Source organism: Diorhabda sublineata, chromosome 11 (genome assembly GCF_026230105.1).
Source record: "Diorhabda sublineata isolate icDioSubl1.1 chromosome 11, icDioSubl1.1, whole genome shotgun sequence".
In the NCBI taxonomy this organism is placed as follows: domain Eukaryota; kingdom Metazoa; phylum Arthropoda; class Insecta; order Coleoptera; family Chrysomelidae; genus Diorhabda; species Diorhabda sublineata.
Window position 1 is genome coordinate 10,290,902 of NC_079484.1, and position 17,322 is coordinate 10,308,223.

General features: G+C 32.0%; 1 protein-coding gene across 4 annotated transcripts in view; it reads right to left on the reverse strand.

The window, feature by feature from the left end:
- Window positions 1-17,322, reverse strand: part of LOC130450265 (brain tumor protein) — a 421,334-nt gene that overhangs the window by 381,206 nt on the left and 22,806 nt on the right. The gene's annotated exons all lie outside the window — the stretch shown is intronic.

The window sequence follows — 17,322 nt, forward strand, 5'->3', positions numbered from 1 at the left end:
AACCGCAGAGCCCACTGCTTTAAAAGATTAAAAATTCTGACTCTTCCTCCTTTATTCATCTTCGGTTTCAATTTCAGAAAGGTCGTTGTACGGCAATCCACTTAGGAGCGGGGAACTCGACCTTTACCTATCTACTTCACGTTCAGAATCAGTTGAGGGCTCAATAATTTACAATGCAAAAAAATGCATAATCACTTGCCAATTGAAATCAAATCGACATCATCTTTTACTGCATTTCGCAATAATTTGAGGGCATATTTACTGGAAAGTGCCTTCTAATCTGTAAACGACTAATAATAATATTTAATTCCGGGAATATTTTATACTTGTTTAATTTTGCTATGGACTTATATACTAATTATTACCTATTACTATTACCTTGCATTTTGTTTTTCATTGTGGTTTTCTACTGTATATTGAAATTTTATTGTATATATATCTTTATTTAGTTGTTTTTTACAAGATTTTGTCTACAAATTGTAACAATTTTTTGAAAATAAAGCATTTCTCTCACTCTACACCTATTTTATGAAAATTGGTCTTCGGGGACATAATGAAAGCTATATTTGATATTCGTGGTATATTTCTGAAAAGTTCTCCGATATTAAAAGGAACCTCCAAATAAATAAATGAAAGATGTGTTACAGTACATGCTTGAAATCTGTCATGAACAAATAATTGTGAAAATTAGTTCTTCTATTTTTGGCGATTAAGACTTTTGAAACTACAGATGTTAATGCAAAATATGAGCTAGTATGTATTATGTAATATGTTCAAGATGATGAGCAAATTGAATGTTTAGGAAGTAGCTCATTACTAAAATTTATAATTCATAAGTACTTCTACCTACCCAGTTAAATTTGATTATGCTGCTTCTAAATTTATAAATATTTGTATTAATTAAAAATTTAGATATTTGTTATATTATTTTAAATTGTTCAAAAGATGGATTCAATTTTAATGAGCACCTAGTAGATGCATCACTTTTTTATTTGAATAACTTAGAACGTATTGCGGCGAGTGTTGTTCAGGACAGTTTTTAAAAGTGAATCATTGCGACTTTCCTTTAAAGAAAATGAAAGTGTAGTAGAGTACAATAATGACCTCGGTGAAGACGTAAACAAGTACTTGTTGATTCATATTTTTCTTGTATGGTAAGCACATCTAAACTACTTTACCACAACTAAAAACGTGCTTTTTAAACTACAATTTACTTCAATTTCGTAATCGTATTATGTTTTCGAATACTCATCGTATAAAACGTGTAGTTCCCCTGTTAAGTAGAGAGAGTTGGAACTTTTATGAAAATTGAATTAAAAAAATATTCTCACTTTGAATATGACGCTGTAAAAAATACATCAGTATACATCAGATATCCAATAGTATCAATTAACAATTATCGTCGAATATTCAGAAAGAATCTTAATTAACAATATTTTTATATCTTAAGAGAATTTTCCATATATGTGTAATTTAATATTTTATGAGTAATAGAGGTTATTATTATCATCAGTGTCCCCATTTCTCGATTAAAAGAACTGAGTAGTAAAAACTTGGCTGAATCATATATTTTTGAGGTATTTAATACAATCATATCCTCAGCATAAAAATATCTCATTGAGTAAGATGTAAGCGGATAATCTGTGTTACGAATTTCAATTAATAATCAGTGTGTAAATTAACAAGTTTAATTTAGAAAAATTGCATTAATATTTCATCGCTAGAATCATTCCGATGAGAAAGTATAAGTTGCTATTTGCAATTTAGATTTTATTCAACAAATTTTGCCAACATAATTGGAATAGGAGATCAAAAACAATTCCAATAAGTGCTTCAACAACCACAACGAGGATTGAAAACTGAATTATTTGGAAGTAGTGCAAAAACTTATCTCCAGTATAAGCACCTTTCAAAAATACTTGCTATTCAATGATGATTCAAGATAATCAGGAAGGCGATATAGCGATCAATGAATTCCGTTTTTTTGTCATCGATTCAAAACTAATAAAAACAATTCAATCACTAATGAGAATAAGGACTCGAAAACTTACCATAGAATAAGGAACTTTGAATCTATAAGGAGTTTCCTGACAAGATGATGAATTGCTTCGTCGAATATCTCCAGGACTAGATCCATTCAGAAAGATCCATTGGATCTAAGAAATAACTACACCTTTTCATTGATTTCATAAAGGACACTCCCATCAGATAATACTAGGTTCAGTAAAAACTGATAAGTACAGATTTTGTGGGGAAGAGGGCGAAACTTCTTGCCATAATCTGGTTCTCCAAACAAAACTTGACATATTAAATTTCGTTTTCAAAGAGAAGTAGAGCAGCACTACATTTGGAAGAAGATTCACTTTTCTAACGTTGAATGCAGCTATTTATTAGATACTACTAATATCACAAAAGTCTCAAAATTTCACCAAATTAACTAATTAAATGTCCGAAATGAAATTCGTTGAGCACCATAAAATGATACATCTTATTTTTATTTTTCTCACATCTGCAATCATCTCTGTATTTGCATTCTATTACCATTTTTTGTTGCAAGTCTTAAAGAGTGTTGTACATTTTTCACTCTAGGTGCTCCCACAAAAATAAGTGTAAAGGTGAGAAATTCAGCGAAGAGATTAACTACTCTATTAGATCCATCCTGCAAATCCAAAAATCTGAAAGAGCGTTGATTTAAATACTTTCTTACGGATCTATCATAATGTTTCCCGTTCTGTTGGAAAGTTAGTTAGTTCTCTAAAAGATTTTTATTATGTTAAATGATGTCAGTAATCGATTAATTATTTAATTTTAATTAACTAATGAATAAATAATGGTCCAATTATATAAGTATATAAACTTCCATATATTTTATTTTTCAGACGTTTGTACGAGGATTCTTTGAATCCACAATAAGATCGGCTATGTATATTAACTTCAACAATGGGTCTGAAAACGGTCGGGTTCAAATTTTTGATGATTGAGCCTGCTGTAACATAAATTTTGCAATTAATCGCACGTATCTAGCACTCATTATAGAACTGATACAGATTTCTTAAAGTACAATATTTTTACTCCGCCCTCATTTCTACTTAGAATTGTTAATTGTTTGCTTACGTCATTAGCGCCTATAAAGTTTCGTCCGTCCAGATACAGCAGCATCAACACCACGTTGTTTCGATTTACTATCCTATCGCGTCGTATTGTATTAATCGTAGTTTTTTCCCAGAATATAGAAGCCTGGATCGACAATGATATTGTAATGTATTGTAATGTTCCAATCACTACTAATACCACACCAAAAGTATTGTTGAATATCTTCAAGTGAGAAAAATTACGGAAAAAATGGTGTGATGCAATGAAAAGAGACATTTCAAGGTAAGTAAGTACTTTCATTTTTCATATAGAATTTTCAAAACTTGAAACACACGATACAGGGTGGCTTTACGTATTATTGTAACAATGATGTAGTAGTTTTAAGTTGTTACGTTAAGAAAAAAGAGGGCATCACAGGATTTTCAAAACTAATAAATTCTGACGTTTAACATTGAGATAATTTGACTCCTACACTATTTTTTTTCTAGTAAGTTTACCTCCAGTTTCTGAAGACGATAACTTGGTTATCGAAACGCGCGTCAGCTAGTATAGTAGTGAGTATTGGTGTAGTGATGGTGTAAACAGTGTAGTCAGTACGGAAACTCGACACTTTTCCAAGAACCATGAAAAAACCCCTGTCCCATTTTCATCAACAAATCAGCAATTTGTCAAACCTATTTGGAACGGATCTCGGGATGTAAACAATAAATCCACACTTCTAAACTGTGTGTGTTAGTACTAATCCTGCTAAGCCCACTGAAACAAGTGTACGCTTTTCTGAAAAGCACAAATCGAATAATGGATTTAAGTCGCTAAATTGAAACTGACAATCCGGTTCAACTTCGTGTAATTTGTATACTATTCTTATTTCATAAGGTTTGAATTTATATGCTTTTTCAAAAACTAACAGAAGATACTGATACAGCAGATAGTTGTCTGATATATTTAGGTTAGGTTAGGCCTAACCTGTTAGGTAAATTGTCGATTTTTGTTTTTCAAATGACCCAATATTGGCATTTCAACAGTTCCATTTTGTACTGGATATTGTCTTTCATTCTTTTCGATTTTAATGTAGTAATGTAAAGTATTGAGTATTGATAACTAATTAGTCGAATTTTTCAAGGAAAAATTAGACAATTACGGTAGGCATGACTAGAAGAAAAATGGGGGGCACATCATTTTTCCCATGTTTTGAGACCTCCTGAACACGATTATGATGGTTTTTCGAATGTCTGTACTTTATATATATATCTGTTTAAGCTACAATTCTTATTTTCGTCTCTCGAGCAATTGCTATGGGTCCGATTTGATTCAAAATTAGCATACATGGCTTTTTTGACGGCGGATTGATGTTATTAGAGTTTGGTTGAAAACAAATGAATATTTCGAGGAGTCGCAGTACAAAAAAAATGGTTTTTGACCTTTGCTCACCTCTGTAGGTCAAACGAAAAGCGACTGAAAAATGAAATTTCACATGTAGGTTCAATTAGATGCGAGATGATTTCCTGTCTAAGGTCGAAACTTTCCATCTCCACCCCTCTCCATTTTATTGTCATTTTTGTTATATTTTCTTATTTTTTGGCCAGAAAAAGTTTAACTAGAGGATTCGAACTTCACATGCAAGTAGGGGTTCTAGCACAAAACGCCCGAAATCATTTTGATCGTTGTAATTGTTGAACTGGACCGCCTCCTATTTAATGAATAATAAGAGTATGATCGTTGCTAGGGTGATTTTTTCTACTTTCCATTTTCGAAATTTCTTGTCATTATGACAATTTTTTCTTTGTTGTCAATTGGAATTGAACAAGAGGGTTCGAGACCACCGGGTCTATTGAAATTATGAATTTTCATTCGAGATAAAGAGAGTTAACTTGTGAAATGAAAAGTTATTGAGGAATAGCAAATTTTCCATATAAAGAAATAAGATTGAGAATTGATATCATTTCCAAGAAATTCATTTTATGGAAAGATTTGTTTGTGTATTAGTTAAATTCTTCATTCGACGAAAAATTCGACTTTCGTGATGGAGCTCTGCTGCTCACGGCTTTTTTTTATTGGGTGGTTGATAATAAATATTTTTTCAACAAAATAATATACTATTTTCATAAACATTGACTATAATCTGCTTTATTACTCATTCGTAATTCAAATTATTAAATTCAAGTTGTTTTTTACACTTTAATAGTTAACCAGGATTCATTAAATTCGAAAATATGATATCACACTGTAGCAAAAAGCGATGTCTCATAAAAACAATGTATTCTTATTGGCAGTTGATAACGATTAGTAGATAGATTTTATGTTTGCAATCAAAGGACGAAAATTTCGAACATATAATTATGTAATTCGTTAGTTTTTATACTTTTTTTCTGTTATTTTTGATATTTAAAAAATCTCTTATCCAAATAAAAAATATCTTCGAAATTATTCCATAAATTAGAAAAACACTTTCGTTTCTATTTGGTTACTCATAAAATAACTTTTTTTTCAAGGAATGTATTAATTATATCAAAGGCATCTTCAATTTATTCACACATCTCGTTCTATTTAAAAATTCAATTGCGTTATCTTGATTATAGATAAGCAAAGTCTAATCATTCCCACTGTCTAGATAAAATCAGATAAAATCCTTCTAATACCTCGTGCTGCTAATGTGGATATCAAAAATTCCTATTGATCAACTAGAATCCACAGTTAAGCAGCTTACAGGTATGAGTGAATCCGAACAAGTTCTCGGTATAAAAGACAATTATAGAAAATAAAAGTTCACATTTTTCACCGTTTAGGTCGTAAATCCTCCACAGTTTCTAGTCGCGAGCCTTTTTAGGTAAGTTGGCCGTCGACTAAAATGGAAATGTTGTCTCCCTCTCGATCATGAATATCTTCCAAATAAGTGACGTTCAGACACAATAGGATAATTGATTTAATTCAAACTCAATCAAACACTTGAACACAAACGTTTTGCAATGTACAGTGGAACTTTTTCTTCATTAGCTAATAAGAGAATATTAGAAATAATGAATTTAAGATTGAATGGATGATAAAAGCATTTATTAGAGACAGTTAATACGTTAATTATTAGCCTTGATTTGAAATTCTATATCCCATATGCGACGTGATTTGAATGTTACATTTGGGTATAAAAAAGAACGATTATTGAAAAATTACACTTGTTTCATTGCCTTTTTTTAACTCTAATCATATATACGTGGCACATGTATGTACATACATGTAATATACTATTTTTTTCATAGAATTTGATAGTTGTATTCAATATAGCTACTACAATACTAACTAACACCTGGAGACGCTAGACCTAGCAGATAATGCAGATTTTGTTGCACTGAGGAAGTGGAAGTGTGAAACACTAAGAAACTCCAGAGCCCTTGACACGTAGAAGATGATGATCTCTGGCATATGGCCCATAGTCCCATCACAGTGGGAGAGGGTATGGCATTTTTTAAAGATGACATGTATAAAATGTATATTCCGTAGATCAATAGACAAGTTGGGATTTTAGCTAATATCCCAGGACAATAGGGAGTTGGCTGATGGCGCGCCCAGCATGCCTATTCTCCCGTAATATTAGCTAAATGCCGGACAATATATTATTCGTCGAAAAATGACGAAGCGTTTGTCTATTCTCCTGGGACTTTAGCTAAAATTCGGATAATAGAATATCAATTGAGAAAGGTCTGCCGTTTATATGCTGTCCTATACTTCTAGTAAAAGATCCAATACCGAAGCCAATTTCAATGTTTGTTTTTATTTTAGAAGCTCATGCTTAGACTGATTAGATTAGGATAGATTAGGTAAACAATGTGGAACAAACCGGTATTCTTGTTTCAAAAATAAAATAAAATGAAAATGACAATGTCACCAAGCCTCCACGTGTTACAATAAAAGGTTGATTGACATGAAAAAAATAAATAAATAAGACTTCTTTTATCCTATTTTTTTTATCTTATTCTGTAAACCCAATAGTCTGTTATCCGAATTTTAGCTAATACTATTGACCTTCGACATATACATTTTATACATGTCATATTTAAAAAATGCCATAGCCTCTCCCACTGTGATGGGACTAGTAATAAACGTATGATAATTTTTCAGTATGAAATCAAAAAGCTGAAAAATATATTTAAAATATTTGAAATTGAATGAATAAATACCACTTATACAGATCACCGAATCTTCATATTTTCATCTTGTTCCGTGTACTTTGAATGTGCCTTCCTTTTACTGACAAGAGCCACGAAATTCTGTCATAAAGATGAAACTTTTGAATTGAGAAATGAGATGAATATATCATGTTTTTTTTTAACGTTTTAAGAGAAACTAATGATTTTAATCAAGCGTCCAAAATCAGATTTACTATAAAAAATGCATGCCAAAAAAAAACAACATGATACTTCAGCAAATAAAAATAGTATACAGGCCGAATGGTACATATGTTATATTGATAAGGCTTTACGTAATCGGAATTGGTTTATATAAAATGCTACATTTCTTTCCACTGACCAAATGGATAATCAAGACGATTTCTGACACATTTCTAGTGAAATGTCTCAATATTTATTGCGGTACACAAAGGAAAGTAATTTTTCTTTTAGAACACGATGAAAATATGTTTTGTTCATAGGACACAATGTGGGGTTGAGTGGCAAGCAATTGTTATATATACAACACGGAGTTGTTGGATTTATGAGTATTTCACTCGTATATATATTTTATTATATTTCCAAATTACGACGTTATGAGATAGCACCTGTATACTGAGAATAATAAAAATTGTGTTAGGTGTTTAATTCCATTTTAATAATATGTATTATGAGAAATATGAAGCAATTCAACAACACGGTGTATGCTATAACCTCAACTGACATCATCACCATTATTTAGCAATTTATTATCTTATAATCAATATCTTAATTCTATCTATTATTTCATAATTAATATCTTTATTCAATTGCGAGAAGGAAATATAAGAGACAATAATATTGAAGGTCGTCACGTTGAATATTTCATATGTTAAAATAGTAAAACTGGTACAAAAATCAAATTTAAACGAATTTTTTCACTAAGAATTGAACGTTTTCTATATGTATTCTTTTATAATTTTCGATTTGTTATACAACTAAATAAAATCACATTGGAAAAGCCAAAATATGTTTCTCATGAAAAATTTACTGTAGTCACAATCTAGTTACGTAGAATGACCTATTTTGGCGAATGTGCCTTTAAAAAAAAAAAACTCTAATATGAGATATATGATTGTTCCCGTTTCAGTAATGGAATGAAAATAGTAATATATATTCATGGATATGGATAAACGAGAGAATTTTATTTTTAAAGTGAAATTTCATTTTAACTAATAACATGTGTAATATCAGTGTTACCAATGAAAAAGTGGGTTACATGAGCAATCAAAAATAGAAACGGCTTTTGAGAACTATCGAAGTAGTTTTGCTAGAATTTTTTGTGAGTTTTCAAACATTCATGAATTTATGATCATTTCAATCGTTAATTAGATTCAGATCTTTCATCATAATGTAATAACAATAAAATTGATTTTACAGCAAACACAGGTGAAGTGTTTACGAAGTTTGATAAAAAATACAGTAAAATAGTTTATTGAAAACGTAAAAGGAAGTTATCATATATATTTCTGGGAAGCTTCTTTGGGATTGACTTTTATATAGATTGTTATGTCTTTATCAGTATCGGGAATGATAACAAAATATTTTTCTTTCGGCACATTATCGGAAACAGAAGAAACTAAATCTGGCGATAAAGATGAATATGGACATAATGCACACTTTCAGTAACCAAAAATGAAAGAAAAGAAATTTTTTTGTCATTCTTTGACTTGCTTATTCTTCGTACAAATGTTCTAGAACGTGAATTCTGGTCTAAAAGCTATAACCTAAGACAGATCTTTTCTGAGCAGTAATAATTATTCCAGTAAAATAGGAAGTCAAATTTCCAATTTCATGCAAATTGATACACATTTCCCTTTTGTCAGTCAATAATATTGAAACAACTTTTTCAATCCCTCGTCTCATTTGCAAATTATATTTTGCATGAACTTTTCCGAAATCTTGAGGTTCACTTTAACTTCTTGCGTTTACATGATTCTCTCTATCTGTCCCTCTATTGAAACCTGCAAACGCAATCACTTATAGTGCAACCATCCCATTCTGACATCGAATATTTACTAATTTTTCAAGTAGTCAATCTTTTATATGAACAAGCAAGATTGAATTTTGAGATATTTTCTTTTATTTCCATGGTCGAAAAATGCAAACACGATCTCACAGTGACTATTATAAAACGAGGATTTATTGATATCTAGTTAGCCTAGACCAGTTCCATGCATAAACAAAATATTGCGTTACCATAGCAACGAATAATAACTTATTAAAAGTGTCAGTGTAAAGGTTGACGTCAAAAAAGTAAACCAGAGTTACGCAATAAATTAAAAGAAAAAAGATGTTCACCGAAATTGTGAAAATCGAAAAATTGGAGTATCGAGTCATACCTGTATTTGAAAGGGTTAAGAGGTAAGCACATTTACGAAGATATGCTTAATACCCTTGGTGATCAATGTCCTTTGTATGCGACCGTGAAAAATTGGACTGCAAGCTTCAAAAGAGGTATCCATTGAAGCTGATAGCCGATCGGGAAGGCCAGTTTCTGTGTCAGTCCCCGAAAATATCGATGCAGCTCATGACATGATTTTATCGGACCGTCGAATTGGACTAAAACGGATATCTGAAGCACTGAATATTTCATATGAACGCGTTCATCATATAGTTCACGTCAATTTGGACATGGGAAAAATTGCTGCAAAATGGATCCCCAAATGTTCGAATGTTGACCAAAAGCGTGCAAGGGTAGAAGCATCGCGTTCGATCTGTTCTCGATTTGGAAACGATGTAGAATTCTTAAACCGAATTGTTACCGTGGACGAGATTTGAGTACATTTCTACCATCCAGAAACAAAGCAACAATCGATGGAATGGCGACACTTCGGATCTCCAAGACCTAAGAAGTTTCGTATCCAAAAATCTGCTGAAAAAGTTCTTCCTTCAGTTTTTTGGGACTGACATTTTCTTCCAGCGAGGAAATAATAAAAGCTATGGATGTTTGGTTTGCAGAGCAGAAGAAAGATTCTTTTTGAAAGATCTAGAGACGTTGCAGGCTCGCAGTAATAAATGTATCTAATTAAGAGGAGAATATGTTGAGTAATAAAATATTTTGACATTGAAATTTTGTTGAGTTCTATAGTAGGCTAAGAATTTTTCAATATATCGTCGTAAACTGGTATGGCTTCATTCTTATCACTGCTTATTTCAATACACTGAAATCATGGGACACACTAGGTGGAATAGATACAGAGTAAGTCATAAAAAATTACTTCGATCTACTGTAAAATTCTAATCTGTTTAATAATTCCCGTTCTTAACACAGCTCTCGTAGTCAAATTTAGCACCAAAAAAATATCAATGTCACATTTTCAAAATACGGCCATAACAAGCTTATCATTGATTATGAAGCACAGATAAAATTTTTAGATTAACAAAAATTTTTATATAATTTAGAATGAGTTTAAATATTAATTGAACAGTTCATATTGCATTTACCAAAGAAATTATAGCAACGACAAATGTGAAGGATCATATTTACGAATGTTGTTTTTTCTTCAACCCCCAATGAGCTGTAAAGACGAGACGGGTAAATATACAAAAAAGATTTATTTTTGTTCCAAAAAGGTTTTATTTCAGAAATTTCTTCGTTTGTTTTAAATAATTTTCCGTAAGCGTCGCAAAGTTTCACGATATGAATCTGCATTAAATGTAGCTTCAGGCTGCATAAACTCTACAAGCAACATACTTTTTTTTATCCCAAGAAACAGTAGCTATAATCTTACGGCTGTTGAAAATTCCTTTGAATTTTGTGGGTCTCTTTGGAGAATTTGTACATCCATTGTTGCGATGTTGTTGTGTAATAAATGTCTCATGATCTGCCACAAAGATTTTCAAAAATATGTTTTCCATTAGTATTGTAACGGCCAAAAAACTCCAAAGCTGTGTTCACTCGGTGTGAAACACTAAGGAACTACACCTGGGAGCAATTGAAATACACGATGAAGCCAACCCACACTACAGACTTTTGAAAAGGAGTGTGATTAATGGATCAGCTGTTCTTCAGGGTTCTTCAGTATCGCGGCAAAAAAGAGGAACACAATAGATCCTTTGGGTTGCAGTGTATACAAGACCACAAATCCATACATACATCCACTCAGCGAGTTTCCCTAACTTCTTGATCGACTCACTGTAAAATGTCGTTCATTCTTTCGTAATAAACATCAGTTGGGCCATATTTAAATTTTAGACACCATTCACGAGCAACGCCATCAATCATAAAGGTGTTTCCTGCAAGAAATGAATAGCAGCTCACAATTCACACTTGGCGGGAGAATTACTAGCGACAGCCATGTTCATGTGATTGTAATTCAACGGGAAATTACCTGTTGGAATTGTCAGTGTTTGAACAAGGAAGATGCATAATCGCCTACTACGCACAACAATCACCAGATGCAATTCATACTGTGTGGAGGTTGAAAGAAAAGCAACCCTCATATTGACATTCGATTCAATTATACAAGATAATGCGTGCCAGAGAAGAACTATCCAAATGTACGAATACCCCAATTTTGCTTTTTGCTTTAAGTGTGCAATTGGGATAAATTAAATAACGTAATTATCTGGTAGCTCAACTTAACTATGATTACACCCTATGAAAACATACTATTTATCAATGAATTTATGTATCACCCGAAAATATAATTAATCGTCAAATAATTATCTTAGTTCAAAGACTTATGGACTATTATTTTTGAGGAAGCATTGTAAATCATACCAATTTTAGTCACTATATCTATGTCGACATTAGAGGCCAAACGCTGTCTTTCAATGTAAAAAAGTATTGAAACTTTCTTGGGAAATTCGATGGAAAATTGTCGTCTGCTTTGGGAATGCTGTCTACCTAGGAACAATTTTTCCACAATGTCGACAAATTCACTAAACGAGTAATTGACGTTTTTCAGACTAAAAGAGAGCCCCGAATAAATTTAAGTAATTTTTATGTAGCGTTAATTTCGTTTGAAAATGGGTGAGTTGTTTTTTCTTAAATTATGCTTATTCGGTAGGAGGCCCACAATCTCTTACGACTATATATATAATCCAAAAAAAATAGACACACTAAATCTAATAAGTATGAATGACATTTACGAAACCAAAATAAAACATAACGGGATAGGATTTTCAAAATTTATAGATCTATTATTTTGAACACATGAGTCAATCGAAAATTCCATCAGGGGATTTCCTCTTCCTACCGATTATTAAAAAGGAAAACAAAGTTTTCCTTGATGCAATTCCTATTAACTTCGTCATAGCTTTCGATAGAATCACTCATTAATCTTTGAAAACGATGATGAATCAGTTGGAGATGTCCTCGACTAACTGAATATAAATATCAATATAATGAGTAATTCATTCGACTCATTTTCTATTCACATTATTATTTTGTGTACAGAGTAGGCCACAACGCACCCCAGTATTCTTTATATTTTATGAAAATGCTGTGTCAATTTTTATTGTAAGGATGACATATTTCAGCCCCCTTCCTTCCGTTTCCCAGCCTCTTATTTGTGGGGTACATCATAAAAAAAGATAATGAGATGCTATATTCAGAAATATTGAAATGAAAAGATGAAAATTTCCGACCTCAACTTGAAGATGTGTGTTAGGAAATGCGCATGTGTTGAGACACACTAACTAAAATTTCAGCAATTTCGGACGCTTAGTTTCTGTTTGAGCCGTTGTCTAAATTCCTTCGAAAATGGAACTAATAAAATCTCGATAGGTTATTAAATAATTGTTTTTGTAAAGCAATCACAACCGTAAAATTTTTTTAAGCATCTAAAATCAAAGGTTAGAAAGATGGGAAAGGCTATTGGCACATCAAAAGAACGCCTTTGCCATATTTAAATGACTGAAGAATTATGCAGACTTGAGCCCGCACATTGGATGCAGTGATTGTTAACTTTGCAGCGTCTTTGAAAGATTTTGGATCTGCTCATAACTCTAATGAACTTGGATATACGGCTACACACCTAGAAGAAAAAAAAAGCCAAGATAGTAGATTGCAAAGTGCAAGCATGCTACGAAAAAGGCAAAGACGGTTTATCAACCGGATCAATGATACTGACTATTTTTTGAGATAATCATGGGATTCGCTTCATCGACTATCTTCAAAGAGGTGAAGGAATAAGGGAAGAGTGTTCCACATCATTCAGTACATGAGGAGAGATTACAAAAAAGTGACTCCAGTTGAAGAAACTTCAAGTTCTTTTCCATCAGATCAACACATCTTCTCATAGCTTGGTGATCGCCTTAGTCAAGAATCAAAAGTTCTACTCAAATCGACTGACTACCCATCATATTAACCAGATGTGGCCCCTAGCGATTTTTTTCCTAGCCTTGAAGTTTCAGTTGTATCAGACATACATAAAGTACTATTTTAGGGAGAAAGATTAACTATTATTTTGAATGGTTATAAAAGTAAAGGTATCGCTGGATTAGCAGTGCAGACCTGAAAGGAGACTATATTGAAAAATAAAAATGATAATGGTAAAATAATTTCTTGTTTCGGAATCAGTTCAGACAAACCTTGTATATGATATCAAAATATAAGATTGGTTAATGTTAATCGGGACTTGGAGGCAAGTAGTTTATTCTAATTAAAATAAATATGGTATAGAAATTTGGAATCTTTTGATCTGTTGGCTTAACAGTTCATCAATGTAAATTAGGCATTCGATAAACACATAATCAGGAAATTCTTACTGAATACACTGTACACTACCACTACATCAACACCAACGGTTCCAAAAATTCCAGCTTAGACAATTCCTTCTCATAAATTATTTCCTAAAATTCTAAAATCCTACCTTGAAAATCGGTATTTCATGGTTAAGAACCAAAACAAATACCTAAGGATTCATCTCATCAACGTAGATGTTCCCCAAGAAAGCTATTGTATCTTTTACATACATACATTTAGTCGATTTACCCAAATTACAACGAGATCCTTGACCGGCATCACAAATCCTTCAAGTAAATCTCGACAGGCCACAACAAAGGTTAAGAATATGGCGAGTTCAAGTTAACGAGTCCAGTCCATCAACGTGACCTTCAGAAACAGACGAAAAAATTGTCCTTTCTTTAGAATAAATCAACATGAAATGAAAGGGAGGAAGTCATATGTCTATGTAATCCATTTGGATAGAAGACTTTCTTGGAGGAAACAGCTTAGAATTAAATTTAGACTTATATTAGATAATTGGCGGAAAATCACAACAATCTATCGAGAATAAGTTATGGGTATATAAGACAACACTTAAACCTATATGGGAATATATGGAATCCATCTGTATTCAGCGTTCACATCAAATATAAATATTATCGAGGTATTCCAGTCGAAAGTTCTGACAATGATAACATATGATCCATGGTATGTGTCCAATGACATCGTTGCAGGGGATCTGAAAGTCCTTTCCGTTAGAGAAGAAATTGAAGTGACCAATGAAAACTACAAGAAAGACTTCAGTCTCATCCAAATCAATGGACCAAAAGCCTAGTGTTACAACTTATTATCCGACGTAGACTCAAAAGATTTACTCCATATGACATCGCCACCAGATTTCAATATATTTTATATGGATTAGAATTGTTCTCTAAGTTTACTATTATATTTTAGCATATTTGATTCCAAATTGCCTGGGAGTGTTAATTATGTAATGTCCTCTATATTAACTGTTATCTTTTAACTTACTTTGTTATATTCATTTGTGATACCGGTAAGAGAATAAACTGGATAATTAGAGGAAGGTTCTACTCCAAAACAGAAACAGATTGCCAATAAATGAAAAAAAGTTCATTTGAATCGGTTTTTTCATTTGAATATTTGGATTAAGTTTTCCAGAAGTAACAATAACAAATTCTAGAAGCTCCTTATTTCAAATATCTAAATAAATTATTCTAGTAGGTTATAAGTAAATTGTATATCAATTTGGATGATTATTGTAATAATGTAAATTAGAGTAGAATTCTCCTACTATATCGAAAGTTTTTATTCTAGTCTCGTTGTTCTTGTTCAACATAAAACAGATATTCTTTGCTGTCTCAATGGTTGACTTTTTATTTTAGTCTTCGATAACTTTTCCACTCACGTACTTCGCAAAGTTTAATTCGACAATTAACAATAAAGAATTCGGAACTTTTTCGTTCTCTTTATACAACTTTCACCGAATCTGTCCAAATCGCGAATGAATAAAAAATGTCTTAGTAGGTCACACGTTTAAGTATTTGAATAATAGTGTCATAACGTCGGAAATTTTTCCACTATTTTCTTTCGTCTTCGTTTGGAGTGTTAATTTTTTATTCCTATTCATGAAATTATTTTGATGTTTATTTACAGAGGGTTATTTGATGGTTTAATTAATCTACGTTGACCAGTAAAATAAGTCTATGATATCAAACAAAATTAAATTAGTCAGCCACATAATCGGTCCATAAAAACGTTCCATTTGTCTGCGTACGTTATAAACTATGCTTTTATCATGGCATTTTGGTATTTATCTGTTTTTTATTGTTTGGTTTCAATATGGAAAAAATGTGGACATATGCTCATTTTTTCGTTGGGAAAGTAATATATCCAGTATTCATATTACCAATACGATTATAATAGCTAGAAAACACAAATATTTCGCAGGGCGTTTCCAATAAAAACCCTTTAGCTAGTGAAGCATCGACGCCAAAAATAGATGAAAATGAGGTCGTAAACATTTAGAACTCTAGTCCTAACAGATAGACGTAGTATATTGAATTTGATTGTATGATGAAGAGGCCATTCTTCTTCTTTTGCTATCCATTAATGGAGGTTTGCGAACCAATTCTCTTGTGGCTCTTATTCCTGTCCAATGTTTTATATTGTGAAGCCACGACATCCTCTTTCTGCTCGATGCTCTTCTTCCCTCTATCTTTCCTTCTGTCAAGAGTTGAAGGAAATGGTACCTCTTACTCTGTATCCAGATCCCAGGTATGCTGTTTTTCTAAATTTTATCGAAGAATTCACTATTCTCCCCAGAATTTCTTCTTTGGTTTTTCTTGTAATCCTCCTCTTCTTGCTTCTTCTATTCAGCACTTAATCTTTACATCTGATGAGCAGTTTTCACATAACCAAGTTCCCAGATAGTTAAACTTTGTTAGCCGTTTAATCTCTTCGATATTTTATGATAGTTTTACATTCTGGAACTCATCTAATTTGCGGGTAATTACTAGGAATTTTGCCTTTTTTGTGTTGATATTGATTCCCATAAGCCGACTTTGTATTCCAATTATGTTCAGGAATGTTTGGAGGTCATTTGTGTTATCAGCTATCAAGACTATGTCATCGGCATACCGTTTATTGTAGATCTAAGTGTTATTTATTTTGATACCTAATTGTTGACTCTCGAGGGCTTCTTGAAAGATGTTTGTCGAATAAAGGTTAAAATTTTCTGGGCCTTTGAAAGTTCATTGTCAAGCTTATCTGCAGCTGATTGGTTCCAAGACAAGTTTTCAATACAGCGTATATTTTTCTGATCTATGTCAAGTCTCTTCAGTATTTGAACGAATATATGAGACTAAAAGATCCCTTTTAGTTCAATGAAGATCATAAATTGTGAAACCTGCACAATTGCAAAAACACAACTACACTTTTGCTTCATACAATAGGAAATCCGCAGTGATAGAAAAAGAAGTAGTAATTATCTGGCAACCTTCAGAAAACCTTCAAAAAATTCGAGAAATGAACAGAGTCATATTTTTTCCATATTACATCGTTTCCATGAAAAGAAATAATCCCTTTCTATAAAAAATGAGCTACAATCTTAATATTGATTATACTTGTAAATTTTTTTATGTGTATAATTCCATTTTACTATTGATTTTTAATGATTGTTTTATAAATTCACTAATTCCGAGTCTAAACAATGGATAATTATTTTGATATTGTCCCAGTTATTTTAGGTATTCCCCTAAGCATTGTTTACATACAAACTCGAAATAACGACCAAATTGATAGAAACTTCTCATATGAGTAACAATACATGTGTAT